General features: G+C 48.4%; 1 long non-coding RNA gene across 1 annotated transcript; it reads left to right on the plus strand.

Annotated features, from left to right (window-relative positions):
• On the plus strand, window positions 1–27,803 carry LOC146835271 (uncharacterized). The gene is made up of 4 exons (XR_014960703.1): window positions 1–122; window positions 25,784–25,869; window positions 25,991–26,070; window positions 26,548–27,803. It is a non-coding gene; the product is annotated as an uncharacterized LOC146835271 (long non-coding RNA).
• The last annotated feature ends 167 nt before the right edge of the window (window positions 27,804–27,970 follow it).

Here is a 27,970-nt window from a genome sequence, read left to right on the forward strand (position 1 = left end):
GCAACCTTCTCTGCTGCTAACCTTTTCTTCCTTGTTCTCTTTCGCTTTCAGGCTTCACCGGTGAGTAGGAGAGCTGGAGCCACAGCAGAACACCGGGAGCAGGACACGGGGCCAGACAGCAGGTAAGTCTCTTTACTTTTCTTTATTTGACAACAGGAGGGCACAGGCATTGCTATTGATCAGCATGGAGGATAAGGCATCACTCTGCGTGCACGGATTGGGGAAAGAAATGCTCCATTGTCACGCTGGGTTTCCCAGCACATTTGGGACTTCTGTGTGGCATGGTGGCAGTCAGTGCCATCGCGCACACGTCTAGGTTTATTTCGGCGGTGCTGGCCGCTCAGCTTCATTCTGTCATGCCGCCGGGGTCCTGCGAGGTGGGGCGGCCATTCCTTATCTTCACGATCACCCTCCCTACCCGCGGCAGCTTCTTGCAGTCTTCGCGCGGCAGGGAGGGGGTGCTGGCAGGTTCGTCTCAATGCGGGGTAGGCACCCGCTGGTTCGCTTTCCACGCTGCTCCTCCTGCGCGGGTGGGCTCCGCCTCGTTTTCGCGTCTTCCGCCCCGATATACGGCCGCAGACACGGCAGCCTCACTGCAGAGCTTGCCTCCTTGATTCAGTCCCCACCGCAACAGCGTCTCACGAACTCACCCGCTGCGCGGGGGGGTGGATCGAGCAGGGGCTGCCGCCAGAGGCTACGAGCTTCCTTCGCTCCGGCCAGTTTACCCTTGGGACAGTCTGCTTCTCGCCTCCTCCATCACCGCCTCGCTCCTCACATGTCGCGTGGGGTGGGGAAGGTTCGCGCTACACCCGGGGTCTGGTTCTTTAGCGTCTTTACGCTACGGGCACAGGTCGCTTTGCTTGTCCCTTCAGTGCCTCACCTTCGGCCCGCTCCCGCTGGCCGGACCTTTACATTTCACTCTCGCGGCTCCTCACCTTTTGGCCGGCGGGCCTCTTCTTCCACGCGGGTGGGCTCCGCGTGGATCGCTGCCACTTGCCAGGTCGCGGCCGATGCGGGTGGGCTCCGATCGGTCCGCTCCTCACCACCGGGCACGGCGGCAGGCTCGACGGGGTCGGGGTGGGCACCCGACTTCCTCGCCGTCTCTCTGGGGCGGCACGCACGCCCGCTGGTCTTCAGTGCGGGGTGGGCTCCCGGCCGCCACCGGACACGCTGCGGGCTCTGCCTCGCCCCGCAGGCTTCTCGGCGCGTCGTGCCTTCCCACGGGGGGGGGGTGAAGTACCCGCCTCGTCGCCAGTGTGATGTTGGGCCCTAGGCCCCCATGCTGGGTGGAAATGACAGACGCTGACACTTAGTTGGGGTAGTGGGTAATGGCCACGAGCACGTGCGCTCGGCCTTTTTATTGACCGCGTCACCTGACACAGTGACGTCGGTGGTGGGTGGGTGTACAGTGTAGTACAGGGGTCTGGAACACTAGAACGTGTCCATGCACGGACACTACAGTGCGCACTCACCGGGAGCCACCCGGCACGCTAGGGTCCTGCATGCCGCCATCTTTGTTGGTGGCAGCACACAGGTATCAGCAATAAGCTTAAGGCGGTGATAGTCGATCCGCTTATCAGCTGTATGGTCAGTCTGTGTGCGATGTTCAAGGATGTCTGGAGATGCGATGCGGCTTGTTCTGTCACCCATTCGCAATATATGCTGGTGGCACCAAGCAACTACGGCGAACACTCCAGTCACTTCATAAGGTAACTGTGTCTGGTGGTCCTAATTTCGTCATGTGTAAACATTTTAAAGACATGTTTCAGCAGAGGGAATAAAGAGCTTTCTAACTCCTTCACTATCCCCAATCGATGCCAGTATTCACAATCACACAGTGAGTTGTCAGTTGACTTTGTTGTTAGCACTGTAGTACTGAAGTGTTTTTTCCCTTGGAAACGTGCTTGTCTACACCATATTCCTAGTGCGATCACATGACTTCAATGAGCTGGTCTTCAGCTGCTCAGAGATGCACACTTTTCCTGATCATCTCTGGCGGTAACTCAAAGTTAACCTGAATCCATCTGGTCGTAATTTGAAGTCTATTTCTTGGGACTAGTGGACTTATGACGTTGTGCCAAATTCATGTGAGATATCGCTCACTGGAGATCTTGCTGTGTCTTGATTGGATACAGGCCATTTTTAGCAAAGGAAAAAAAAAAAGTTTTGCTGTTTTAGGGCCTTATGTAGGTAGCCTAACATTTACCACTTCAAAAATACCGATTTTTACCGATTCGGTATTTATGAAGTGGTAAATGCTATGTAGGTAATCAGTCGGTAAAAATTACCGATTCGGAATTGGTCGGTAATTAAGAATCGGTATTTACTGATTCGGTAATGGTAACTGGCTTCCCATTGATTACTATGGGCCAGGAGGCCCATAGGAATCAATGGGAAGCCAGTTACCATTACCGAATCAGTAAATACCGATTCGGTAATGGGGGAGCACAATCAAGGGTGGCAGGGTGTCACAGTGACACCCTGTTGCACCCCTGATTCCTTCATGTGTGCACATGTAGCACACATACATGCCCTAAGGGCATGTATGTCTGCCACATTGCACACTTCTAAGGGCCAAATAATGCTTTTTCTAAGACATTCGTCATTTACCACCAACTTTTAGTTGGTGGTAAATGACGAATCCACACTACACCCACACACTCCCCCTACATCTCATTTCAGGATTCGGTATTTACAGAGTCGGTAAAATTACCGATTGTGTAATTTTACCGATTCGGTAAATTACCGAATCCTGAAATGTCCCCCCTACATACCAAAAGCCTGAATACCGGTCGGTAACGGGATTTTTACCGAAAATCGGCCGTTACCGACCGATATTAGGCTACCTACATGAGGCCCTTAGTGTTTACTTTTAGTCACGTTTCACGTGTTGCCTACGTATTTGCTGGTAATGCCTTATTCGAGCTTCAATGCATGCTATTGTATTTCTTACTTGTAGACTCTGTTTCCATCACATGACCCTCACATGAGGGGTGACTCAATGGGTGTTATTCCCATGTACACAGTTCACGTTAATAGCCCTTACACGAGGGACGTGTTTATTGGTTACAGTCCCATTTCTGTAAGTTTTTGACCCTTTCAACAGGGGTGTCAAGATGGGTCTTAGTCCCATTTTATGGCTTACATGTCTATTCCCTACATGAGGAATCCCTAGATGGAGTACAGTTCTTTGTCTTCACTTTTCTGTTGTTTCCCTTTTATTAGGGATTGAATTCTCGGGGTGCGTGTCACTCATGCTCTGTTTTGAGATGTATGGTCAGGTGTATTACACACGTCTTCTGTGTCTTTCGTATTCGGTTTCTCTTTTAGTGCTTTTAGTTGTCCTTAGTCAGCTATCAAGTTTCTTGTGAAGTTCTTTAAAAAAAAAGAAGTTTCTACATTTCAATGTGCTTTTATAATGGGGGAGGATGGGTGATATTTCTTGTGTACCTATTTATTGATCATCTCTGCTTTCTTGGTTGTTCAGTCCCTCTCGAGATGTTGTATTTTACATTGCATCCCTGGGCTCTGGACTATTTTTTTGATATGTACATTTTTGTGTATAGTTGTTCCTACTTAGTATTGTTATTTTAGTTTCCATTTAAAAGGGGGAGGATATGTTATATCCTGCCTATGTACACATATTTCTCCTAGGTTACTTTGCTCCTAGCTGCTTAGCCAGTGTGAGTGTTCTGAGTGGAATGTTGGTGTGATGATGAATGGAATGCCTGGGTGCCTGTGTGGTGAGTGAGGTGTGACTGTTGAAGATGGTCTGAGCAGCTGGCAGGCTGCTCCTGGTGGGGCTGCTTTACATGGACACCAACCCTTAACTTATACTTAATAAAGAAACTACACAGATACTCCTCTGCTACATCTGGTACATCGCAACAGATTGGGTCGGCGGGGGGGGGGGGGGGTTGGTACTGGATCGCTGACGTTCTTGGCCTGCCACTCTGACCGAGTGGCGTGATGCCGTTGGTCTGAGGCATTACATTAGAAAATGGGCATTGTAAGATCTTGTCAGGTTTGGCAGTCTACTTTCTTGATGCAGTGTCTGTGCATTACTGTTCTTCCCGGGCTCTGCCACGTGCACGTAGGGGACAAGAGGCTTTAAAATATCCCTTGCATTATTGAGTTTTTTGACTCTGTTATTGACTGCTGTCCGGGGTGTTTTCTCCTGCCTTATTTAAATTAGTTGCACATCTGGCTGGTTGGTTCTGATTGGTCCTGGTTTTTCTGATAGTGACTGGTCAGGCTTTAAGTATCGGAGGTGCTGCCTCTGCGTTTGACCCATCATGGATGGTGTTAAACGGTCAGATAAGTGTAAGCACTTGGAGGAAGAGGAGGTGGTTGCTGGGTCTTCCACTGCACCTTTCTTGGCTGACGTGCAAAAGATGATTGAGATCGTTGTGGCTTCGGTCTTTCTGGCTAGGGAGTCCAAAGGACCTAAAAGGTTGAAGGTGGATGCCCCTGATCCTAACGAGGATTCGGATGAGGAAGTGAAGGGTCAGTTTATTCATTGGGCGGACCTTCACAATATGCTTCAACATGTGCGGGACACTTTGAGGTTCCCTGATCCCTTACAGGGTGAGGAGTCGGAGGACGTCTGCGCCAATTATTAGAGGCGGGAGCCTGAATGTCTTCCTGTTCATAAATAAGTATGGAATGTACTGTAAGAGAATGGAAGGATATTGATAAATATGCCTCTCGCAGATTCCTGGCTAAAAGATATCCTTTGCAGGGGTTTTTAGAGGAATTCTCGCCAGTGGTAAAGGTGGATTCTCTATTGGCTGAACTGGCGCCGCACAGCCTGGTGATTTCAGAGGATGCAGTACCTTCTGATCCTGGGGACAAGAGGGTTGAAGGGGCTTTGAAAAGGTCCTTTCCGGCTTCCAACCTCACTGTTCGTTCAGCCGCTTACACTAGTTTTCTGGCTCAGTCTCTGCTGAAGGACTCTCCGTTTATTTGAGAGGAACTGTTGCAGGAGGATGATCCTTCTGAGTCCTTGACAATGTTGGAACAGCAGTTGCGTTTCTTGGCTGACTTATCCTTGGATTGCTCTAGTGCTTCGGCTGCGGCAGCTGGTGCCTCGGTGGCAGGTAGGAGGCAGTTGTGGTTTAAACCCTGGAAGGCTAAAGCGGCACAGAAGACTGCGCTCATGAAGATTCCTTTCATGGGCTCCAAACTGTTTGGGGAACCATTCGATGCTTTGATAAAGAAAACGGCGGAGGACAAAAAGTTGTTGGCTCCGGTCCGCTCGTCAAAGAAGGGAACGTTTGCTGGATATAAACGGGCATGTGGGCAGGCTTTTCAGTCTAAGATGGCCGCTCAGCCCTTTCGTGGCAGGGGACGTGGCCAGAGTGTCCCTTCCTTCCACAAATTCCGGCATCTGGAGGGACTCTTGTGTGTACCAGGTCAGTCAAAAGCTTAACTATGCGAGGTTTCCAGAGGAGGGTCCGGTTGGGGGTCGCCTCAGGACTTTTTTCCAGTCTGGGAGCAGTTTGTCAAATTTGTTGAGCCCCCTGAGTAGGTGTTCCGGGCTACCCCTGTTCCCAGGTCTCAGGTCAAGTGTTAGGCTCTATTGGAAGAAGTTCAGAACCTGTTATCAAAAGGGGCCGTGGTGAGGGTTTTTGTGGGAAAACAGGGAAAAGGGGTTTACTCGATCCTGTTTCTGATCAGGAATCCCAATGGAGACTACCGTCTTGTACTGGATTTGAAGGCTGTGAATTTGTGCATTCCTCACCGGTCCTTCAAGATGGTGACGCTACAGTTGATTTTGCCCTCCCTGTCGGTAGGGGACTTCCTCACTTCTCTGGATCTCAGGGATGCCTCAGGGACCCCTATTTTCATGTGCCGGTTCACAAGGCTCTACAGCGGTTTCTGCGGCTTTGTGTGGGCCACAACCATTTCCGCTTTCAGCTATTGCCGTTTGGTCTCTCTGCTTCTCCTAGGGTGTTTACTAAAGTGTTGGCACCCTTGGTTGGGTTGTTACATGCTCAGGGGATCCAGGTATTTCCGTACTTGGATGACTGGTTTATATCTTCCTCTGCTTTCCTTAAGGCTCAGTCTCATACCCAGTCTGCCATCTCCTGCAGAAGTTCGAGTAGATTCTGAACTTTGAGAAGTCCCATTTAATCCCCACTCAGGAACTGCTCTTCATTGGTGGGGTCTTCAACACGAGGGTGGGGAAGGTGTTCCTGTCAGAGCCTCGCAGATTCATTCTGGTGTAAGAACTGAGGAAGGGGTCGGGCTCCCCATCTTCCACGGCTCGATAGTAGTTGAGAGTGCAGAGATTGATGTCTGCATTGGTGATGATTGTTCCTTGGACCTGGTTACACTTGTACCCTCTGGTGAATCATGTTCTGGGTCATTGGTGTCTGGGTTCTCAGAATTACGACCAGTTGATTCTGGGGGTGTGGGGATTTCCCGGAAGTTGTCCTGGTGGCTGGAGGAGAGAAATCTTTTGAAAGTCTCTCTGTTTGTTTCACATGAGCTGTTGCTGCTGACTACGGATGCCAGCTTGTTCGGCTGGTGGGCTGTGATGGCTCAGGAGTTTGTTCAGGGGCTCTGGTCGGTCAGGGAAGCAGGGATGTATTCCAACTTGAGAAAGTCGAAAGCCGTTCAGTTGGCCTTGGTGCATTTTCTTCCTTGGGTCCTGCAGCTGGATGTGTTGTTGTGAACGGACAACACAGTGGTGTTGTGTTATGTCAACCGCCAGGGTAGTGTGAAGGTGATTTCCCTCAACTTGTTAGCACAGCAGATTTGCCAGTGGGCAGAGTTGAACTTGTTGTCTCTGAGGGCGTTACATCTGCCGGGTTATTGAACTCAGAGGCCGATCGTTTGAGCAGGTTGTTTCCCTCCCTGTCTGAGTTGTGTTTGGATCAGGGGGTGCTTGGAGTGCTCTTGATGAAGTTTGGGGTACCATTGGTGGACCAGTTTGCGACCCTGGAGAACACCAAGAGGGAGAAGTTGTGCTCTCTGAGTCAGTCGGACTTGGTTTGGAGGGTGGATGCGCTATCCTTTTGGTGGTATGGGGGCTGAATGTAAGCCTTTCCTCCAATTGCTTTGATTTGTATGTAGTCCTTCTGAAGGTCAAGTTGGACCGGGCATCGGTGATTCTGGTGGCACCAGCCTGGAGCTGGAGGCCTTGGTTTCCTCTGTTGTTACAGTTGGCGGTGGGGCCTTGCTGGCCGTTGCTAGTGGATCCATGTCCCCTGACATGTCCTCCTCTGTCCTGGGATTGTCTGGTCCGGTTACATCTGGTGGGCTGGCTTTTGAAAGGATGAACCTCATGGCTATGGGATGTTCTCCCAAGGTGGCTCAGTTTATCCTACAGTCCCATCTCCCTTCTAGCCTTAAATCTTATGCCCGGCATTGGGTGTCTTTCCAGGGCTGAGTTGCGGATAGGGGCTGGTCTGCCTTGGAGGTGGCTCCTGTGTGTGTCTTGGATTTCCTGAAGGATGGGTTCGAGTTGGGGCTGGCTGTTTCCTCTTTGCTGGCTCAGTAGGCTGCGGTGAGGGCCTTTCGGGGTCCGGCCTGTGATTCGGTTTTCTGCCTTTGGTGTCCCGGCTGTTGAGGAGTTGTTTTCTCTAGAAACCGGTGGTTAAGTCCTTCTCACCGGGTTGGGATCTTCCATTGGTGCTGAGGGCTTTTCAGTCTGCCCCTTTTGAGCCGCTAGAGGAGGTTTCTCTGTGTCTGTTGACGATCAAGGTGGTTTTCCTAGTCTCTATTACCTCGGCCAGAAGGGTTGGGGAGTTGGGCTCGTTGCTTTTTGGGGTTCTTTCCAGATCGGGTGGTTCTCAGGACTGATACTTCCTTTGTCTCCATGGTTCCTTCCTCATTTCACTGTTTGGAGGATCTGGTTCTGCCCGTGTTGTGTTCTGATCTGCAGTCGGAGGATGAGGTGCGGCTGCACTATTTAGATGTTAAGCGGGCTCTTGGGGTGTACTTGGTACATACCCGGATGTTTCGTAAGGTGGATTCTCTTTTTATGACTTTTGGACTAGTGGGCCAGGGTCTGAAGCCTTCTGGTGCTACTCTCAATAGGTGGCTGAGGTGGGCTATTGGGGTGGCTTATGAGTCCAGTGGGATGCAGGTGCCTGGGTCGATTCAGGGGAGATAGACTCTGGGGATGGCTGCATTCTGGGCTTGTTTTCAGGGGGCGTCTATAGCTGAGATCTACAAGGCCATTACTTGGAGTGCTCCGCACACCTTTATGTCCCATTATCGTTAGGTGGTAGGTGGGGCTGGGTCTGCTGGTTTTGGGGATGCAGTGTTGCGTTCAGTACAGGTGGTGTACATTCCTGCTTTTTGTGCTAATCAAGTCTGTTTGCAGCTCTGTGGTGAAGCCGATTCTTGCTTTGGTATCTGCTAATATGTTAAGGACTGTGATGGGGAGGTCTGACGAGGAAGTAATGACCAGTTACTTACCGGCAATATTCATTACTCCGAGTCGTAGACCTTCCCGTCACAGTCCTGGTTCCCATCCCTCCCTCCCTGTTTGGCTTCTTGTGCTAGGTGGTACAGGATGTGGTTCAGTAGGTCAGGGGCTATGTGCCACAGGATGTGGGAGTGGCCTGGAGGGTAGAGATGGAACCAAGGGAGTTTTTTCGCTTGGGATTTTTGTGGGGAGGAGCTATTGCTCATATGTTAAGGACTGTGACGGGGAGGTCTACCACTCAGAGTAATGAATAGTACCGGTAAGTAACCGGTCATTTTCTGAAAATGAATTTTATTATTTATTTATTTCCATGTTCTGTGGACCACATGTCATGAGCTGTGTGCAAGTCAACTCTCTCTTGGTTTCCCACTCACTTATTACATTAAAATCACTTGCAGTGGTACTTTAAAAGAAGTGCATTCCGCACCATTTCTTAACAAAACAGGCACCAATGTAAAACAGTGACCTGTCTTGATAAACACTCCCACCTCCCACATTGCCTTTCCCAACTTGAAGCAAAGATTGACAGTGCAATCAATTACTTGTGGCATAAACAAGTAATTCTACAGTAACAAATGGACATGGGGTAAGGAGTGAGTACCCTACCCCACTGACTGTGGTGGCCAAATGTATGTTATTTCGATAGTCCTACCTCCAACGAATTTCCCAGCATGTGTGGGTAGCTAACATTACACACGTGCACAGTTAGTGTGGTTATTTAGGCATAAGAACACTTGGATGGCTGGATGCGAGGAAATCAGAATCAGGAATTTGCTCTTTATTGGGGCCCTGCAAGGTCAGAAAAGCCAGTTTGTGAACCCTGGTTACATGAGTATTTAATGACCATGACAAGACTCCTGGCTTGTCACCAAATAAGTCACACGTAAGGTACATTGAGTTCTAGTGTAGATTTCAACTGCATATGAATAGTAAAATAGTAAATATGTAGAAAAACATCTGGCATGACTATAATCACTGCATGTCAAATGAACTCTGATATCAGTTGTTGTTGTCCATGACTTCTGCTGAGTCTCCGTGCAGACTCTGTAATGAAGCACCAGATTCAAAGTGAAAATGTGTAGCTATGGTCTATTGTTTCTTTTAATCATGTAAGGTATTCCATGGCATAGGCAATGATCACAGACTGAAGGTGCTTTTTGATCCAGGGGAAGGCTGTGCAGGCATCTTCCACATACAGTGTGAGATATGTGCATAGAGATACAGAGAATCCTGGGTACTCTAGGTCTCATGTGTTGTGTGCCATGCGTCATGCCAAAGAAGGGCTCCTGGAATTCACTGTCGGCCTTGGAGGTGCTCCCGGCTTGGTCTGGGTGCTGATGATTGTGTACTCAGTCTTCAATAAATGTACACAAGATCTTGGCTATGTCAAATTAGTTTAGAGGGAGTCATTTTGATAAATGCTCCCATTTTGCCTGTCCTTGTTGATCCTGGTTTTACGGATCTATTGTTAGTATTTGGGGGGCCTCTGCACACTTTGTAATGGAGGGGCCTTCTAGTGTACAACAGTAGAACCTGTACTCACTATCTTATAGATTTAGTAAAGCGACTCCCGTGTCACCAGACACCTCAGTGGCACTGTGATGTGTGTATGAAAGATTGTATAGTGGCGAATACCCCTTTCTTGTTGAAGGTGCACAGCCACACTCTAGGCGCCAGCTCATTTATTTAGAGATTCTTTGTTCGAGACTGCCCCAGAGTTCAGTATGCAATACTTAGAGGTTGACTTGTTCCCCCTGCCATGGTTTCATTGCCTGCAGGGTAACATTCTTTCCAACACCAGATCAGACAGTCAGGTACACCATCATTACTTATGTGGGTCTGTTTAGCCTTTTGTGCACAACACACCTGGGCATGCCAGTAGCAATGCATAGGCCACAGTTTGTGTCTGCCTGGAACCTACACTTCGAGCCTACACTGTTTGTGAGTCTACACTGTTTGCACTAATATGCAATATGCACATAGCACAGTGCCAGCGTACCAGCAATAACAACAATACCCACAAATGCTTTGATAAAGCAATTTTACATGCTAAAAAGCATATAACCAATTCACAAAACTGAACTGTAAATGAAAATATTAGGCAATGAGAGAGGTGATGATTTTGGGCCCCCCCCTAACCTAGGGGGAGGACCAAGCAGATTCCTTGAACACAAAGAGCATATCATGCTGGTGAACGATTCAATGGTGGTCCCTTCCTCCTAGGACCACCCCAAGCATAGTTATGGGCAAAAATACAATCCCAACCAAAGGACCTGCAAAGCATTATGGGACGAGATTAGTAGTGGGCAGTGAATATTATAGTGTCCAATATCAAAATAATTCTACAAAGACCTGCAGTTCAACTAGATGTCCCTCACAAGTCAAATGCAAAAGCATTAAAGTTATTATTACATCAAGCTGCAGTTCCACTAGTCGTTACTAGATGTCCCTCACCAGTCAAATGCAAAAGCATTGAAACCCTTTCATGAAGCTTTTGCATTTGACAATTTGCCAGTGGCGCAGTCCGTCATTTTTACAGCACAGGGATGCACCGTATGGATATGAGAGAAGATACACCCATGTGCCTCCCATAGGGCTTGTGTTAAGTTACATGCCTGGCACCTGTCCAGGCACCCGTCTACCATGTTCAGCGGGTGCATGAGCTGCATGTGTGATATGTTTTTGTGCACAAAGGGATACTTCCTGCACAAAAACCATATCTCACTGTGATTTCATGCTTCTATGTGTGCTGCAGAATGAAGTACACATAGCTAGAGCACAATACACAGAGAAATGTAAACATTACTCCTTGTATCACTACCCGACACCTCCTTCTTGGAGTTGTTAGATTTGGGGTTGCCACAGACTTGCAAATGTGGGGCAGTGTCAAAAGCAATGGGTGTTGTGTTTGAATGCCTACCCCCAATACCTACTGCCCGCCCCTTTGCTGTATCGGATTACAGTGGTAAGGGCCATATTTGCAAGGTGGCTCAAACCACGCTAAGTGGCATAGAACCGCCTTGTAAATATTGAATATGACTTATAGCCACCCGACCATCCAAAATTGAAGCTTCATTGGCAATATAGGGATTGTTAATATGCACAAAAGTATGAATAGCATGGTGTAATGTCTGTTTCTTCGTTATTAGTACCTAACACTAAAGTATGTAACTTAACCACACTACACTGTAGTGTAGTTCCTGTAGTGCCACTGCAGGACCTGTGCTTTTGGATAACATACACTGTGGGCCTGGTGGCAGACAGACTCTGAGCACCCCCACTGCATATGTTAGCCTGTTTGCATTAGCTAGCTCACAGTGCCACTAGAATCTCCTTTTTATCAGAGATTAGTTTTTGGCAACCTCAGAACACGACAACCCTGATTCCTCAGACTCGTGGAAACAATGTACTACTTTTTGCTCAGTCACTCGTGCCTGCTCATTCGGTCTCAGAGAGTTAGACAGAAGAAACAGTTGTGAGTGTTTACAACAAGAATTTATTGCACAGTTGTTCTTCTAGTGTAAAATATATGTGCTGCGACAACTGTTAAACAGTAGCAGAGATATATGATCAGCAGTACAGTGAATAAAAAGGGATAGTACAGTTCTACCATTTTGCAAAAGTCCTGAACATATACATGAATATAAAATGCATTTATAAAATAAAATGTATACTCCTACAATGCCTGTCTAGATGTACCTAAGAGTACCTAGCATTGTGTTTTAACTGTAAATTGGTCTTAATCTTTGCACTTACTTGTGGTGCCTGATTGCTGCTTACTACGCTGTCCCCGGTCCGTCACGGCGAACAGTGCCGATTGTCAGGAGGGATGGACGCGACTCCGCCCACATTGCACCTCACTTCCTGCCCCCGGGCATAAGAAACAAATGTCTTGCCGGCCGCGCAGCACTAGGTAAACGCGCGCCGTGAGGCTAGCTACTGGTTTTTTAACAATTTGTATTGTACTTTTGCACATTGTGTTTTAACTGTAAATTGGTTTTAATCTTTGCACTTACTTGTAGTGCCTGATTGCTGCTTACTACGCGGTTTCCGGTCCGTCACGGCAAACAGTGCCGATTGTACAGAGGGACAGACGCGACTCCGCCCACATTGCACCTCACTTCCTGCCCCCGGGCATAAGAAACAGATGGCTTGCCGGCCGCGCAGCACTAGGTAAACGCACGCTGTGAGGCTAGCTACTGGTTTTTTAACAAATTGTATTGAACTTTTGCACATTGTGTTTTTTTAAAAACACATTTTTTTTGTCAATTTGCACAATAAACGCAGGGCTCTGTACCCCAGAGGCCACTGCAGTATCCAGTTATACATTGGCATGACCGCAATTGACCTTTTTATAAACAAAACAGCCACAATCTTTGACATTGAGTGTCGTTCCGGATGTCAACCCCACTCACCCCAACTCCCCCCACTCCCCTGAGTTGCGCAATTCCCACTGATGAACGCCCACCCGCCGATAACCGAGGACCAAAAAGGAAAGAAACAGACAAAATACCAGAGCTGAAGAAAGGCAATCCCACTCTTAGCACACACACACCCCAGGCAACCCCCACCCCCAGGTGCCAGTCCCAACCACCCTGTCTCTACCCTCTTTCCACTGGGATATCCTCTATTGCAATCGGAAGCTCCAGCCACAGGCCTCTATAGTCCGCCCACCGCTTCCATATTTTATAATGCTTCCGCGGACATCCCCGGGCCACAAAGACGGGCTGCTCCAGCCCCATACAGAAATCCAGGCCATATTTCCGGGCGGCCACCGAGGGGGCCATTGCACATTGTGTTTTAACTGTAAATTGGTTTTAATCTTTGCACTTACTTGTGGTGCCTGATTGCTGCTTACTACGCGGTCCCCGGTCCGTCATGGCGAACAGTGCCGATTGTACAGAGGGACGGACGCGACTCCACCCACATTGCGCCTCTCTTCCTGCCCCCGGGCATAAGAAACAGATGGCTTGCCAGCCGTACAGCACTAGATAAACGCTCGCCGTGAGACTAGCTACTGGTTTTTTAACAAATTGTATTTTACTTTTGCACATTGTGTTTTAACTGTAAATTGGTTTTAATCTTTGCACTTACTTGTGGTGCCTGATTGCTGCTTACTACGCGGTCCCCGGTCCGTCACGGCGAACAGTGGTGATTGTACGGAGGGACGGACGCAACTCCGCCTACATTGCACCTCACTTCCTGCCCCCGGGTATAAGAAACAGATGGCTTGCCGGCCACGCAGCGTACACGCGCAGCAGGCGAGCCGCCGACACACCAAAGGCAAGCCCGTCTGCCGGTCGTGGGAGAAGTGAGGCCATATCTGGGACTCGAGATGATTTGATGCGTCTTCAAGGGTCAACCTGTTCCAGGTCACACCAGATCGATTTAGCTAAGTCCTCACTGTCGCATAGCTGTCAGAGCCTGAATCAGGTCAAGGTTTCTAATAATAGAAAGGCACCTCCCCGGGGCTTGGCGAACGAGCGCAACGATAGAATTAATGCGTGCCTCATCAATTGTAGATCATTGCCCAAGCATGCGGAGGATGTCTGGTCAATATTAACAGAGGCTATTTGGGATGTTATGTTCTTAACTGAAACCTGGCTAAATACGGTGACAATAATCGCACTAGCTATCCCACCAGGTTTCAAAATGTGCTACGCCAATCGAGAAGGCGGGAAAAGGGGGGGTGGGGTGGTTATTATTTTTGGGGGAGGTAGTGTCCTCTGCCCCTCTCCATGTACAGGGCATTGAAGGTCTTAATTTCTGTATACAAATCAACCCCTCTTCCGCCCTCGCGGGCATTCTTATCAATAGACCACCAGACTGTGCAGCGACTACGCCTCAGACTCTGTGCAAGTATATTGCTAAAAAATTGGTAGGGTATACCAATTTTATGGCCCTGGGAGATTTTAATCTGCACGTGAACGACTCGAATTGTGCACAAGCAGCGCAGCTGGTCTCGTCCTTAGCAGGTGCCAATCTCATACAACTGGTGTCCTCGCCGACGCATATAGCGGGGCACACCCTGGATTTAGTCTTGTCTAATATTACTGTCATCGATATGGAGACTCCTTACCCTTTGGTTTGGTCAGATCATTACCTGATCCCTTTTTCGGTTACTCTGTCCAAGAAATTGGAATAATCTGACCGAAGTTTCATTAAGCACTATTCTGCAGGACAATTATCCCCGGCTATCTTCTGACCCCAATGCAGATGCAGCTGCCAATGGATTGCCACTGCTGTGGAGTCTGTCGCGCCGGTCAGAGTAGTGACATGCATCAGACTGTCCCCCTCTGCTCCCTGGTTCTCTAATGCCCTCAAAGAAGCAAAATGCAGGTGCAAAAGATTAGAACGTCAGTGGAGGTTGTGCTACTGCGCTTTAGCTAAGGGAACTTACAAAAAAGCTCTAAAAGATTTTCATAAGGCATTAAAAGCTGCCAGTCGGGATTATATTGTTTTGCGTATCCATAACGCAGACCACTCCAGTAGAGAGGTTTTTAAAGTAGTCCAAACCTTTTTTAAACCCAAGGTGATAGAAACTGAAGTGATACCGTCCCTAGCTTTGTGTGAAAAAATTGCTAGATATTTTGATAATAAAATTATACGACTCCTTCTCGACTTCTGAGGCAACTGAGAAAGCTGATATATCTGCGTGTGCGGTGGAGGTACCTCCGCTCACTAATTTCACACCGATCTCGCCTCAAGATGCTTTAGCAGAAATCCAAAAATGCCTTTCAGGCGCCCCAGATGATCCATGCCCTCCCAAATTGGGGAAAATGTTATCCCTTTCCCTGACGGGCGGGCTACTTCATATATGGAACACCTCTCTGGACACGGGCATCTTTCCAGAAACATGCAACACTTCTCCCTCTGAGACAGAAACCAAATGGTGACCCAGGAGACCCTAGCAACCTTAGACCTATCTCTCTGCTCCCCGCCCCAGGAAAAATGTTGGAGAAGCTGGTCCAGCACCAACTGACCAATTTTATTGAGCAGAATGGCGCCTTAAACGATACACAATCTGGTTTCCGGGCGGGGTTCAGCACGGAGACCGCTCTCCTTGAAGTGGCAGAGTCGGTAAGATGGTCGTTGGATTCAGGGGAATCAGCACTGCTGGTGCTCCTGGATCTGTCCGCTGCATTCGACACTGTCGACCACACCATACTGGCCCAGAGACTACAAGGTGTGGGCTTTGGGGGGAAAGTGCTGACCTGGTTGACATCCTATCTGAGCGGTCGTACTCAGAGAGTTGCCCTACAACCATTTGAATCGAAACCAAAACAGCTCTGGTGCGGTGTCCCCCAGGGCTCAGCTTTGAGCCCTTTACTTTTTCACCTCTACCTAGCTCCACTGTTTTCCCTGATTGCCAATAGGGGAGTGAAAGCAATTTCCTACGCTGACGACACCCAGTTGTTTTTTCCGTTTCAGGAGCGGACGGTAGATGCCTTCAAGAACTTCAAAGGTTGTCTGCGAGACATAGCACTATGGATGAACACAAACAAATTAAAACTTAATGCTGGGAAGACAGAAGTTTTGTTCTTCGGTAAGGGCCCAGTGCCAGATTCAGATCTATGGCGGCCGTCAGAAATGGGTCCACCACCATCCCCTGCCACACGTATCCGAAATCTAGGGGTGAGATGGGAGGCGAACCTCTCCTTTTCAACCCAAATACAGCAGGTCTCTGCAACTTGCTTTAGTAAACTAAAAAATCTCCGGAAAGTTTTACATTTCCTACCGGAAGATTGCCCCAAATCAGTAGTACATGCCACAGTTACATCTAGGCTAGACTACGCTAATGGCTTATATCTTGGCCTCCCCAAATACGCCATTTGCCGCCTTCAGATGATACAGAATGCGGCTGCGAGACTGGTTCATTGCATGCCGTTTCGACACCATGTCTCTCCGCATCTACAGGAGCTCCACTGCCTCCCAGTGGAGAAAAGAATTAAATTCAAGGCCATGATGTTGGCCTATCGAGCCCTTAACGGAAAATGCCCTGTTTATCTGAAGGAAAGACTGAGTTATTTGAAATTATGCGTTGAGATCCAATTCTCATAACTTGCTGCGTTCCCCACTCTTTGCGAAAACACGCCTGGGTGGCGGAGCATTTACAGTTAGAACGGCATAATTGTGGAATGCCCTACCAGGGTTCCTCCGGCAGGCTAATTCAGAAACCTCTTTCAGTAAGGCCTTGAAGACGTGGCTCTTTAGGGCAGATTAATATGGGTTGTTAACACCGGAGCTCTTTCTGGACGCAATTACCTCCTGCTTCAGCGCCGGGACACCCCTGTTTGGGGTAGCTGTCACGCTTTATAAGCTCCAGTATTATTATTATTATTATTATTATTAGGTGCGAAAGAGCCAACAATCCCGCTAGGATTTAGTCAAACCCCATTACCTGAATAATGAGAGTGTGGGACCTCCTCCTGGTCTCTGAGTTGGACACCCCGCAAGGGATGGTTAGACCACTGTCTGCTGGAGTGACTGCATGCAGGAGCCTCAGCGTCTCTGGTCAGTGTGTCGGCCTGGAAGTCTTGGTTTCCTCTAACTAACACTAGCAAAAGGTGCTGTATTTATACAGAAAAGTATAGAGTCCCTTTGTCCCTTGTGTCTTATGTTAGCCATTGTTGGGTAGGAGGATGACGTATGGGATGAACCATTTACTTAGATGTTTCTGCAGGTGGAGTTTAGCCCCTGCCTGGTTTCTTAGAACTCTTATGAATATTTAATCATACTGGATGAGCACATCGAAGATGGTATAGGAGGCCATTGTTCAGAAAAAGGTTAGGCGCTGCACAGATGGGGTCCCCAGGTGAGGAGAAGGGTCCCCCATGGTTTAGCCTAGTGGGCCCTTAGAGTATAGATAGAGGGGTGCAACTGGGGTCAGGAAGGCGTAGAACAGGAATAGTCCCCTGTTGTTCAGGCCAGTTTCTGTGTTCTAACGCCCCAAGCAGGGAATCCCATCGAGGTATTGTTTGGTCTACCCTGGCATTAGGCTGGAAGGGGACTGTGTTGGAAATGGCCCTTTTTGCAGGGTTATCCCCAAACTTTTTGCTTCTTTCTCCTTCATTTTTTCTGACCTGTGGTTGTTGGCTATAGGACTCTGGGTACTTTACCACTGTGGATCAGTGCTTAAGTGCATATGCTCTCTCCGTAAATTGATATTGTGATTGGATTTCCATGATTGGTATATTTGTGTTACCCGTAGGTCCCTAGTAAAGTGCACTACGTGTGCCAGGGCTGGTAACTCAAATGATACTAGGGGGCTTGCAGCACTGGTTGTGCCACCTCCACAAGTAGCGCGGAAACAATAACTCAGGCCGGCTATTGCCGTGCCTGCACGCAGTTCCTTAACTGCACCAGCGACCTGGCCGGTGTCCACACCTGCCAGGCCTTACCTTTCCCTTCTCGTACACGTTAGCCACCCCTATTTTAGCCCCAAGGTACCCCCCTGGGCAGGGTGCAGTGTATGTAAAAGGCAGGACATGTACAAGTGTGGGTGACATGTCCTGATAGTAAAAGACCGCCAAATTTGTCATTCACTATTGAGGGGCTATCTTGCCCAATAGGACAGAATGGGGAAGGCTGCGTATCATGGTTACCTGCATATCTCCCCATAGGAGGAAGATAGAAAATTGAAATCTGGTATCCCTGAACTCAGAATTTGATAACACATCTTTTAGGGAGGATGGTTTTTAAATTCTGTGTTTGGAAGTAGCACTTTTAGAAAGTGGCTATTTTCTTTTTCAACCTTTCTGTGTGCCTGTGCCTGTTTGTATATTGACTGTCTGGTTTGTGAGTGACAGGGGCTGGGGGTGGCTGCAGGAGGCTGGGTGAGTCAGCACTAGGCTGAATAGACCTATCTGCATTTGGAGTGGTGGGAGGAGTAGCACCTGGGTCTGAATAGGGATGTGCCTGCCTTCCACAATGCTGGCTCCAACTCCCGTGGTGTGTCTGATGGCCCTGGCCCAAACTCACAAAGGAAGAAGAGGTGCACTGGCAGAATGCACCCAGAACAGGTTTGGATCGGGTACAGGACCCCTCACAAATGGAGAACAAAGACTTTTGGGGTATAAATACTAGAGCTGAAACCCCTGAACTTCATACTACGTTGGAATCGAGGAGGATCCTTTGCGGAGGAGAAAAGCTTAAGAGCTGCAGAAGAAGTACTGCCCTTGCTGTGTGTCTGGGGTTGGCCTGCTGCTGCTATTTCTGCCAAAGGAAGGAGAAGGAATTTGCTGTGTGCTGTGTCCCCTGCTTGAAGAAAGGAATGTGCTGTGTGCTTAGTCCTGAAAGGAAAGTCTCCAAGGGCCTGAGTAGAGCTGGCCTCCTGTTGTGGAAACTCAGGGATATCAAAGTTTCCAAGACTCGTCTGAATAGACACCTTCGTGATCAAGAGGAATCCCTGCCAAAGAAGATCAGCTGAATAGACTCAGGAGAAGTATTGCCCTTGCTGTGTGTCTGGGGTTGGCCTGCAGTTTGCTGTTTCCACTGAGGAGAGGACAAAGGGACTTCACTGTGTGCTGTGTCCCCCAACTTGAAGATGGACTTTGCTGAGTGCTGTGTACCTCTGAAGGAGAAAGTCTCCAAGGGCCTGAGTAGAGGTGGCCACCTGTTTCCAAAGTCCCAGGCACAAAAGGACTTCACCACCAGCCTCCCTGAACTTCCTTGCTGGGAGTTCCAGTCGTTAGGAGGGCCTGAAACTGAGTGTGAGGCCTTTCCACTATCGGGAGCTGAGCAAGCGCAAGAGGAGAAGAATCTGTTTCTGATTCGCAAGAACCGTCAATGTCTCAACTTCACTGGAGACGACATCGTTCTTCGCCGACGCCGTGCACCGTCATCGACATCCTTGTCCGAGGTACTGTTGTTCGGGAGTCTGGGTGACTCCGCGCCTGCCGCTGCGATCCTCGCGGGCAGTTTTGTACTTTGGACTTTGCTTTGTCCTGATGCCGAGGTACCCCATGGGTGCTACCTGATTTCTACAACTTATTTTCCATCTTTGCAACAATCTATCTAAAGACATTTACATTGAATAATCTTATATGTGGAACTTTTTGTCGTTTTTGGTCTTGTTTATGTTTAGTAAAAATAGTTTATTTTTCTAAACCGGTGTGGAGTCCGTTTGTGGTATTATCACTGTATTACTGTGAGCGTTGGTACAAATACTTTACGCATTGCCTTTGGAGATAAGCCTGTCTGCTTGAGCCAGGCTACCAAGGGGGTGAGCAGGAGTTACAGACAAGCGTGTATTCCCCTTACTCTGACTAGAAGCAAGGGTCCCTATTTGGTCTAAGGTACCTACCTCAGCCAACTAAAGACCCCCATTTCTAACACGTTGTTTCCAGGGTCCTAGTAAAAAGTCCCTAAGATCCAAGTCATGTGAGAGTAAAGGTAAGTGTTGTTTCACTTCTGCAAGTGTTGAGGTTTCTAGCCAATCGAGGCACAACTTCCCAACACTATAGAATGTCACTACCCCTGGATGTTCTCTCTGTACATAACGTGGGTCTGGCCTATGGATACTGAGTCGGTGATGTTCAGAAATCGCTTATGACAGCTATTCGTGTCTAAGGACCAAACCACCCATTGTTTGCAATTTGGGTCTGTTCTATTGTACTTTAAGATGTCATCTACTGTTGCCCCTTCTTTTGTAGTTGAATTCTGCCATCCCCCATAAGTCGGTGTTGAAAACCTAGGGGTGTTCAGGTCCTTGCTCTTGGCTAGTCCAAGACAGGACGTCTGTTGCACAGTGTCATATAAAAAGATCATCTGCTGTGGAATGAGGCATGCTCTAAATAGTGCCTCTGTACCCTGGACTTGCCAGTACCTCCAACCCCAGGCTGATTTTAAGTCAATTTCGTCTTTCCATAGGTCAAAACCCTGATCAGACAATTGGGCCAAAAAGGAAGCAGAGTAAATCTGTTTAGTGTTTGTCAACATAAATTTCAGTGCTGATGTCTGTGCAAACTTTAAGTAATATGAGGCTGGATCTGTGGTGTTAAACCCTGAAAAGTATGAAGAATTCTGTGCAAACGTTTGTTAACTACTTTTTGGTGGTGTTGGGCAATGTTCCCACTGATGATACTCAAAAACATCCCTAGGTGAAATGGATTTGTGCAGGAAATGATGACCATAATGTTGGTAACGGTACAATGTGTCATAATCTGAAGAACCCTCTAACATTTCATTATTAGAAAATGCAGCAGTTTTCTCTAAATCAGACAACATGTTATTAACTGTTTCAGAGTCCCAATCATCAGAAAATGTACTTGAGGTAATGATATCACTTAATGACATTTGAAGTACATGATAAATTTTTAAAAGTTCGGTCAACCTAGCGGCAGGAGAGCCGCCGACGCCGTTTCCGCGCCCGGAGGCGCATAATAGTCTACGCCAGCCCCGGCATAGCGGGCACCTGTCACAACCAGAGCGGGAAAGTTTAAACTTGAAGGCATACTCACCGTCTCCAGTCCTGCTGAACCCTCACCCCGTTCCCGACTTCTGCCGCCGCAGTATTAATCATAGCGGATGCGGAGGGGAGCCGGGGACTTCATCACCCAGCCAACCTGGCGGCAGGAGAGCCGCCGACGCCGTTTCCGCGCCCGGAGGCGCATCATAGTTTACACCAGCCCCGGCAGAGCGGGCACCTTTCACAACCAGAGCGGGAAAGTTTAAACTTGAAGGCATACTCACCGTCTCCAGTCCTGCTGAACCCTCACCCCGTTCCCGACTCCCGCCGCCGCAGTATTAATCATAGCGGACGCGGAGGGGAGCCGGGGACTTTATCACCCAGCCAACCTAGCGGCAGGAGAGCCGCCGACGCCGTTTCCGCCCTTTTAAACCCATGAGGAACTGTCAAGGAAGAGAGGGTTGAGGCGCTTAAGAAGGGGTATGGCCGGGAGAGTGGAGTTGGCGCCAAATGGGAGGAGAGGCGCCAGAAGTGTGAATGCCGAAACTGTGGCATGAGAGCGCATGCCCCGAGAGTGTGTACTGCACAAGGGAGACAGTGCCTCAAATGTAACAAGTATGGACATTTTGCCAAGGAGTGTCAGAGTGGAGCGCCGCTGGGTGGTGGTAGGCCTCAGGGACGGGGACTCCCGAAGAGTGCAAAAGCGGTGATGGAGGAGGAGAATCTGAGTGACCGGTGTCAGCAGCTGTCGGTCAATGAGGACGATGAGGACAATGTATTTTTAATTTCCTACATCCGGGGGTTAACACTGCCAAGAGATCGCCCCCCACGTGCCAGGTGTGGATTGGGGAGTCGTATATGCGGGCCCTTATCAACACAGGGGCATCAGTAAACATCCTGGACGCCGATCAATACAAGCGGCTCAAACCAAGGCCTCGGCTGATGCCGACAGCAGTCAGGATCCACACGTATGGAGGGCACACTCCGATTCCGTTGCAGGGAGTCATTGATGCGGAGGTCAAGTACAAGGACAGGATCACCCACACTCGATTCTATGTCACGTGTGATCAAGCTGGATTGCTGATAAGTTGCCACACAGCGGAGGATTTGGGATTGGTAATGTTCGCAAGACACATCCACCAGTCGCAGGCAGATCGGATTCTGTCTGAGTTCCCCAAGCTCTTCCGGGGATTAGGTTGCCTTAAGGGAGTGGAAGTTTGGCTACATGTGGGTGAGACTGTTAAACCTGTGGCGCTTCGCCTCGAAGGGTGCCGTTCCATCTCCGACCGCTGGTGGAAGCCGAGTTGGACTGCCTGGAGCGGGACGGGGTGATCGAAAGAGTGTCAGGTTCAACACCGTGGGTGTCGCCACTGGTGATAGCGCCCAAGCCCAAGCAGCCGGGAGCAATTAGGCTGTGTGTAGATATGAGACTACCCAACAAGGCCATCCGCAGGGAACGGCACATCACCCCGACCATTGACAAAATTGTCACGGACCTCAATGGAGCACAGTGGTTTTCAAAAGTGGACTTGAATTCTGGGTACCATCAACTAATGCTCGCAGAAGAGAGCTAATACATTACCACATTCTCTACACACGTGGGGTTGTGACGGTTCAAGAGACTGAGCTTTGGTGTATCGTCGGTGGCGGAAGTGTTTCAAGAAGCCATACGACATGCGCTATCGGGCCTTGTGGGTGTTCTCAACGTTAGCGATGACATCCTGATCTACTCGAAGTCGCTGGAGGAACACCATATGAGATTGCGGGCAGCTCTGCAGAGTCAAGGGGAACAAGGTTTGACCTTGCAATACAACAAGTCTGATTTCCACACTACGGAGGTCACGTTTTTTGGCTATCGGTTCTCAGCCCGAGGGTTGCAGGTGGACCCAGCGAAAGCGGAAGCCATCAGGACAGCTGCTATTCCCCAAACGGCTCCCGAAGTGCGGACTTTCTTGGGTATGGCCATCTACTGTGGCCGATTTATTCCTCGTCTTGCCACCATCTCGGAACCTTTACGGCTGCTCACCAAGGATGTACTGTGGCAGTGGTCCGATAAGGAAGCACAAGCGTTTGCCGACGTCAAGAGGGCTCTACTAAAAGGTGTAACAGTGGCGTATTTTCGTCCGGGAGCGGCCACTGAACTTATAGTAGATGCGAGCCCGGTAGGATTGGGGGCTGTACTGCTGCAGAGGACGTAGCACGATGAGTGGGCGACTATAGCCTACGCCAGCCGGGCCCTCACGGCTGTGGAGACACGTTATGCTCAGATCGAGAGAGAAGCTTTGGCCATAAGATGGGCGTGTCAACACTTCCACATATACCTGTGTGGGCATGAATTCACAGTGGTGACTGATCACAAACCTCTGGTGCCTCTCTTCGCGGGCACTGCCAGGAATGGGCCTCCACAGATTGAGAGGTGGGCTGTCCAGTGCCAACAGTACCGTTTTGAAGTGGTTTACCGCCCGGGGGCAAATAACCCAGCTGATTACTTGTCACGACACCCTCTAGCGCTGAGTTGTGTCCAGGGGCAGGAACTGGATGAAGGAGCCAAGGTGTTCGTAAACCAATTGGTGGAGGAGGCACGACCTCATGTCATGCTCCTAGAGGAGATCAGGGAAGCGTTGCTACAGGATGAGTATCTGCAGGAGGTCACCCGCACCTTACGTGACCATCAGTGGAAGTGGTTCCTAAGGGGAAATAACAGCAGAACGGCCGAAGACAAGGAGTATTGGGAAGGCCTCTGGAGGTGCCAAGGGGAGCTGTGTGCATCAGGGGATGGTATCATCCTACGGGGCTCAAGGCTAGTAATCCTGGCAATGCTGCGGAGCTGGACCGTTGATCTGGCACATCAGGGGCACCAAGGGACAGAGAAGACCAAGGCCCGCCTGAGAGCGAAGGTATGGTTCCCGGGAATGGATTGGCTCGTGGAGGAGAAGGTACGGAAGTTCCATGCCTGCCTGGTGACGGGAGCTGACCCTCCGGAAGTGCCGATTATAACAGAAGGGCCGAGTCTATCGCCATGGGCAAAAGTCAGTTTGGATTTTGAAAGTTTTCCAGATGGGCGGCAAATGGCCGTGTTTGTTGACAGTCATTCGAAGTTTCCGGTGGTGGAAGTAGTCCCGTCAACGGCTTTTGAATACATACTGCCGGTAATGGAGAAAACATTTGCATTGCTGGGGATGCCGGAGGAACTCTGAAAAGACAATGGGCCACCATTCCAGGGACAGGAGTTCCGTGATTTCCTCGATAGGCATGGTATCCGACATAGGAAGATAACCCCCCAATGGCCACAGGCGATTGGAGATCTGGAGCGGTTTATGAGGACATTAAATAAAGATTTGAGGATTGGGGTGGCTCAGGCCACCAACCTGGAGTCCTGTTTGCACCAATTTCTAAGTGCCTATCGTCAGACGCCGCACTGTACAACTAAATGCGCGCCCAATGACCTCCTGATGAAAAGAGCAGTGAGAGATGGTACACCGAGCAGTGAAGCGTGGGTGCCGGCAGTTCTGGATGTGGAGCGGGCCAAGGCTCGCCAACGAGGTAACAATGAGCGAGCCAGCAGGAAGAGAGGGGCTCGATGGGCCGACATCCAAGTAGGTGACTATGTGGTGGGAAAAAACCGACACCCTGGATCCAAGTTCCGCACGCCATTTGAGCATGAGCTCCGGAAGGTGGTGAAGGTACAAGGAACTCTCATTGTGGCCGAGAAAGGAGATCAGCGGATTACCTGGAACGTGTCCTGGTTCAAAAAGGCTTGTGGTCCGAGAGAGAACTGTGGGACGAAGCAGATGCCGAGGTGCCGGAAGAAGGGAACTCGTTGAGCGAGGTTTCCCCCTGAAGGACAGGGAGGGGAGGCCGATCAAAATATCTCTGACCACGGCCGTGACCGTCATCACCAGGAAGCCGAAGGCAGTGAAGACCGGAGCAGGCACACTCCCTATGGGTTGCGCAGCAATCCGGAGCCGAGTTCCAGGCTGAGAGACTTTGTATGCTAAGGGCGGCTGGTTGAAACAGTGGACATTCGGACTGCCGCTCAGCGGCCTTGGGAGGCTGCTTATGTAAGTAACTTTAAGGACATTCCTTGCTGTTGTTTGACTTACAGTTATATGTTGGATGGGATGTAGTGAGCCACCCGGCCACTGCAATAAAAGGTGACGTCAGCGCACGTGGCTGTTGGCACGAACTGAGCAACTGAGTAGACGTCCTTTATTGGACTCCGCCGTCAGGAGTTAGGACTCCCCCTACCCCCATCATTAGTAGTCGGCTGAAGCCCCGGCCGCATGCCCCAGGGATTATCCCCCGGTTCCCCTTAGGCTACCCGAGTACCTTAAAGATATTACATATTGCTCTCTGAATTCAGTCTTGTTTTATAGTTTGTCTTTTTGAGTTGGTGATAACATTTAAAGCATTTCTAAAGTTAGGAAATAAATGGTCTAATATATTAGGATGTTCTTCTCAAAGTGGCGTCTGTCCGCACAACATAACGCGATATGAACTTTTATCGAAATTGAAACTTCGGATTACAATGACCGAGATTGTAGCAAACGATATTATCACATTCTAGCATTAAGATGTGGCTTTATGAGACAGTGAATGAATAATCGTGTGTTATATTGACTTTTTCCGTTATGTTGTCTCTCTCCTTTTTTTCTTTTCAATTTGACTAAACTTTATCAATATGACATAAAAAACGTACGAAGTTTGGGTTCCCGTTTAAGTATATGCTGAGAACTGTGTGTTAGGCATGGGACTTTAAATGATTGGTTTAAAATGTCATCACTGAATATTTTCAACCTCAGTCAGAATTAGAGTAGTGTATGTGCATATGCATAAAACAGCACATATTGTTACAGCGGTTATGCCTATCCGATATGCATATGCATACAGTAATGATTGGAGGCTAATCAATCAATTTTTTATCTCTGTTGCAGATTCAGGGTTAGTAAATACCCTATGCACTTCAGTATCCACGAAATATAGTAGTCGTGTGTGCTCTTCTTTATATTCTAATATCAAGGTACGCTGGACATTTTTTGCTAGTTTTTGGGAAATAATATGACTATGTTATGCGTTGAACTAATTTCTGTACATCAAAATTGGCTTCTTTATTAAAAATAGATATATACATTTTCTTACAGATATTCTTCGCTTAAGTACTTCCTTCTGATATGTAAATTTGTTGTCCACCCCTCGTGCAGACCACTCAAAAACATAACAGGTATGCTAGACAAATTATAATTGTTATAGACAACAATAGTACTGCACTCTTTAAAACATAGGGCAATCAATTATATTGAATAGACACAATAATATGCATTTGAGACGATGATAGTTAGAACAAGACAATGAGATCATAAATGATGTATTTGCTTACATACCATAATGATGGTGATGTTATTGGGTGTAAAGGTTTGTCTGTCTCCAATACTAATTGTTGGTATCATAATATAATGATGCTGTGCACATCTCGCAACAATTGCTCTGACCTATTCTTTTATTTAGCAAGATTCTACCTGTGCCAAATTTATTGAGAAATGCCTCCCGATTAATAAGTTGAATATGTTTTGATGTCTACGTTTGTCATGTTAACAATTTAATGATGATGAGATTGTCAGTTTGGTCTAAATTCTGTGCTATGTAAATATTGTGTTTTTAAATGTTAATGTTAATGTTTGTCCTGTATGTATTTTTATAGCCTTGAAGAAATCCCATTGGGACGAAACGCGCTGCATCGGCTATAAACTCTTTGTTGTGTTTTTGAAAAATAAATTTGAAAAAAAGGAATAAAAGAATAAAGGAAGGATTTGTTCGTAGCAAACCGAAGTCTTTTTTGATTCACTTGGGAGACGCTGTGTTGGTGTTCAATCATTGACGGTTACATATTACTGTATATTTTCAAAACTGACTATAGTTGTGTGCTGAGCCAGCCTGTTTCCTGGCAAGCTGAGTTGTAGCTCTGAGGCCCCACACCTGCTGCAGTGGTTGCAGATCAAGTGTCAGGCAGTATGGCCCAGTGAAAGGCTGGTCAATGCAGCTGCTGACAGTACTAGGCCTCTCAGTTTACAAGTCTTGCTGTGGCTCTCCTGTCACTTGAGGAGGGCCTCCTGTTATGTTAAGTCGTATTATGCAGATTTGTAGAGCGCATTATCACCCCAAAGGGTATCCTGGGGATGAGCAGGTGTCAGTCTAGGCACACAGAGGGCCTAGAGGGACTACTCCAAAAGCCAAGTCTTCAACTTCTTGCAGAATTTAAGAAGTGAGGAGGAGTTTTTATGTGTAGCGGCAGGTCGTTCCATTCTTTAGGAGCAATGTAGGAGAAGGTTGGACCATCAGATCTGGGGTTTTTTGTGCAAGGAGGAGTCCAGAGGAGCAGAGGTGTCTCTTGCGAGCCTAGTGGCTTTCCTCATGCAGCTTCACAATTGAGGAAGGACCTCATCACTGCCAGGGCTAACCCCACTCAGTGTACTGGTGGAACTTTACGTGTCTGCAACGTTCGCAGCCCCAGCAGCCTGTCTCCAGCCTAGAGGCCTACCCAAGGAGCAATACATTAATGGGTCATGTGCCACAACAACGTCCACTCTCCTTCCCCTTTTAGTGTGCATGCTAGTGTCATCAGCATGCAGTATCACGAGGTGTGTTTGTCACTCCTGTATTTAGCACAAATTAAGTATGGAAGATTATTACTGTCATCAGCCTAAGAACACTTTTTGTTTCTCTCTTTCATATTTTTCCAATCATTGTGTTTGTCAACGTATGATGTATTTTATCTCCTTTAATTGTGAAAATGTCTTGTTACAGTGTTAGTATATGTCACGTTTGATTGTTATGACATTTTATAAAGTATTTTATGGCATAGTTTTGCCACTTTCCTGGAATCTTCATGTTTTTGTTTTTAGTTTTTGGACAGACTGTTGTCTGTGATGATGGGTTTGCTTGACAGATGGCCTGAGTAGGAGAGTTGTCGAATGACCCTTCTTGTCCTAAGTGTGGGTGAAGTGATTTCCGGGGGAATTGCTTTCCCTGAGGTGGTTACACAGAGAGGGGTGGCTCTGGTGACCATTCAATCTGACCTGTTAGAGCAACACAAAGGCGTAGTTGCGAAGGAAATGTAACGCAAA

Source organism: Triturus cristatus, chromosome 4_2, assembly GCF_964204655.1.
Source record: "Triturus cristatus chromosome 4_2, aTriCri1.1, whole genome shotgun sequence".
In the NCBI taxonomy this organism is placed as follows: Eukaryota; Metazoa; Chordata; class Amphibia; order Caudata; family Salamandridae; genus Triturus; species Triturus cristatus.